General features: G+C 38.3%; 1 long non-coding RNA gene across 1 annotated transcript; it reads right to left on the bottom strand.

Annotated features, from left to right (window-relative positions):
* Window positions 1-1059: 1059 nt before the first annotated feature.
* Window positions 1060-2915, bottom strand: LOC131795164 (uncharacterized). The gene is made up of 3 exons (XR_009341022.2): window positions 2738-2915; window positions 1819-1902; window positions 1060-1283 (listed from the first exon to the last, which is right to left on the bottom strand). It is a non-coding gene; the product is annotated as an uncharacterized lncRNA (long non-coding RNA).
* Window positions 2916-3161: the final 246 nt, after the last annotated feature.

Genomic DNA, 3161 nt, shown 5'->3' with positions numbered 1-3161 from the left:
GAACTGAGTAATTTTTACATGTATCTTATTAGCAAAGTTATAAAACTTACCTAACATTTGCCCCCTCTTATCAAATTCTCTTGTTACGTAAGTAAGTAAGCTTGCATGACATAATTTCGAGACTGAAACAACATACTTTAATATACTTTAATCAAAGTTTCCCGTCAGTCTCGGAGTCTGGGCGGTCTTTTAAAATATGTTACAATCAAAGGAAGAAATTAAAATGAAAAACAGATTTGATACCCAAAAGCCCCTCAGAGGGTCCTTGAGTGTAGAGTGTAGGTTTATTTATATAAGAATGTCTTTAATTGCAAAAATATAGATATCCCATAGATAAGCTTTCTTATTTAATAGCCTGTACTTATCAGCACAAATATTAATAATGCCTCGTGTTCGTTTAACCTTACATGCTTTGCTATTGATGAGTCCCGGTTAATGTACAATTTGGCCCGTTGCTTGTAAGGAAGAACGGTAGAAAACTCTCAACCCAACATAAATTCCTTTGGATCACGTGAGAAAAGCGGGAACAGACTGTTGGAAATGTGACGCAACACGGAACTACCAAACCGAAAACACAGTTGGGGGAAATGAGCACACTTTCCAAAGTGTAGTACATGCTTCAATTAACTATATAAAAGTTAACCACTCGCACGCACTAAAATGTGTACTCAAGTGTCGTACGTTAATGTCGCTGCGAAAGTAAACGAGAGAGTAAATCTATGGGTCTTTTTTTTTTTTTTCCGGGAAGGGGGGGAGGGGTGGGAGACTCTAGTAATACCCCTATCTGAAATGAGAAAGGATTGTCGTTATCACTTCTCAGTCAAAGAAAATCGAAGAAAAGGAGCTCTTATTACCGAGAGACTTACGTAGAATACTCTAAAAGTGTCAATAGTGGGTGTATTAATCAGGCCGTGGGCCTAAGTAAATATACAATTTTTATTTTGTCGCAGCTAAGTGATGACATCTTGTCAGACGGTGTAGGAAAACGACTTCGTTACCAGGGGTCAAAACGGTTTGAAAAAGAAAGGAAAGCTTCATCCTATTGAGCACAAAAATATGTGAATTATATTTCTTGTTTATTGCTTACGTTTTTAAACCAAATTTACCTAGGAATGGTATACATTACTGTGAAAGAAAATGGTTTGATATAAGGAAAACAAACCTATTTTTAAGCTTAGCTAGGGCCTAAAATATTTTTTGTCATAGCTACGCATTACTGCAGAGAAGGATTTCCAAGATTAAATTTTTCTTTTAGTCTTCGAGTTTGGACGGTCCCCATAAATCTGTTGATACAAAAGGAACCAATATAATGAAAGACAAATTTAATAATCAAAAGCACATGGTAGGGTCCCCATGTGTACAGTTTATGTGTAATGAATATCTTAAATTGCAAATGTGCGGATAACTTATTGATACGGTTTATTCAATGGTCCAGTAATTATTATTGCTTGTGCGACCGGATAACGAGTTACAGTTAAATAACTCAGTCGCATAAAACTATGCATTGAATAAGGCTCAGTTGATTTGAAATTACTGGTGCGTTGTTTGTTAGGAAGGAGAAGGAGGGGGGGGGGGGGTGGGTGGAACTACGAAAACCATTGAACCAATATGACAATATGAAATCCGTTGGAGGACATGAGGGAAACGGAAACAGACTACATCAAAATGTGACATCGGGTAAGGTAATCAAACCAACGCTTTTTTTGTGAGAGGTAAGCAGCCTCAACAAAGCTCCACCCCTGCTGAATTGACTTCTATGTTTCGAAGGAAAGTTACCTAGAAGTAACCGGCCTTATGGATATCAAATGTTTGACATACTTAAGCCATTTCTACCCCGGCGACGTTCTCTTGGATCGACTGCGGCTGCGGCGAATCATGGGGCGTGCTGCATCGTCTGAATCGCTATGAAATGTTATGATAGAGACAACTCAGTTAGTCACTCAGTTGAAATCGCCACCATTTTGTGATATTAAGGTACTGTGCAAACGATAATCGTCGTTATTGCCATAATTCCGATATATCGGCAATATTTGAACAATATTTCAGTTGGAATGATAGATCAGCAACATATCGCAGTGCTACTGTTCTTGCAGCTGTTATATATCGCCGATCTATCGTTTAGCTCCAAGCGAATGATCGTTTTCTTTCAGCGATATATCCTTTGAGCCAAACGATACATATCGCTTCAGCTCAACGATATATCGTTTTCGCCTCCTCGATATATCGTTTACATACAACGAGGTATTCATGCCACCCAATGATGTCTCGTTTACACTGAGCGATATATCGTTCCAGCTTAGCGACACATCCTTCCGGTGACCTAGATATCGTCACCTCCTAGCGTTTGAACGGTAAGGCAATATTGCGCTCTTCGTCGAATTTCTTAACAGACTTGCACTGTCCAAGGTTTATCTATTGCAGGAGAAGTCATCTCTCAAATTAGCATAGTTTCTGGGAGTATGATGAATTAACGTCGGTTTCGCTGGATGTTCGCCACAAGTTCGCTACACATATGCAACTTCACTACCTCAGCTAATTAAGTTGACTACTGCACAAAGAATGATAAATTCTAAGGAAGGCTATTTCAACATATTATTTACTGATAGAGGCTACTAAGTATTACTGTAATCCCGGTTGAAGTCAAATTCGATGAGGCTGAAATTTCTTCTTATCTGTGTGCTTAATTGTGGTGATAAAATACGATTTTTAGAGTGAATTTCTACTTTAAATTTGGTACCTTGTAGGATTTTCATCCATAGAATCGTTCCTGACTGTCATGTTGTTTCCGTTTCCACACGTAGTAAAATTAAATGTTAGAGCGATAGCAAGAATCGCTCCATACACAGCGATAAGGAGGAACCTGTTCATGGCGAAGTCCTCCCTCCTTCTGGGTCGCACGCTTAGGTGCATGGTACATTTTGTACCTTATTATAACAAGGACAAGAATATGATTTCCATATTACGTGATAGCCTTAGAGGAGCCTACTTTATCAAGAGATCAAGAGTTCCTCTTCATCAATATCAAATTTTGTTATTTTGATGTAGCCAACAGGGAGGACATATTTGACCAAAACATTACGTCTTTTCTAAAATCTTAACATATTCATAGTTCAACAATTCTCTCGTTTCTTAAAACAGACCGTGTCAATAAGAAAAGACAG

Source organism: Pocillopora verrucosa, chromosome 10 (assembly GCF_036669915.1).
Source record: "Pocillopora verrucosa isolate sample1 chromosome 10, ASM3666991v2, whole genome shotgun sequence".
Classification (NCBI taxonomy): domain Eukaryota; kingdom Metazoa; phylum Cnidaria; class Anthozoa; order Scleractinia; family Pocilloporidae; genus Pocillopora; species Pocillopora verrucosa.
The sequence above is the reverse complement of the archived record's forward strand: the minus strand, read 5'-3'. Positions and strand labels throughout refer to the sequence as shown.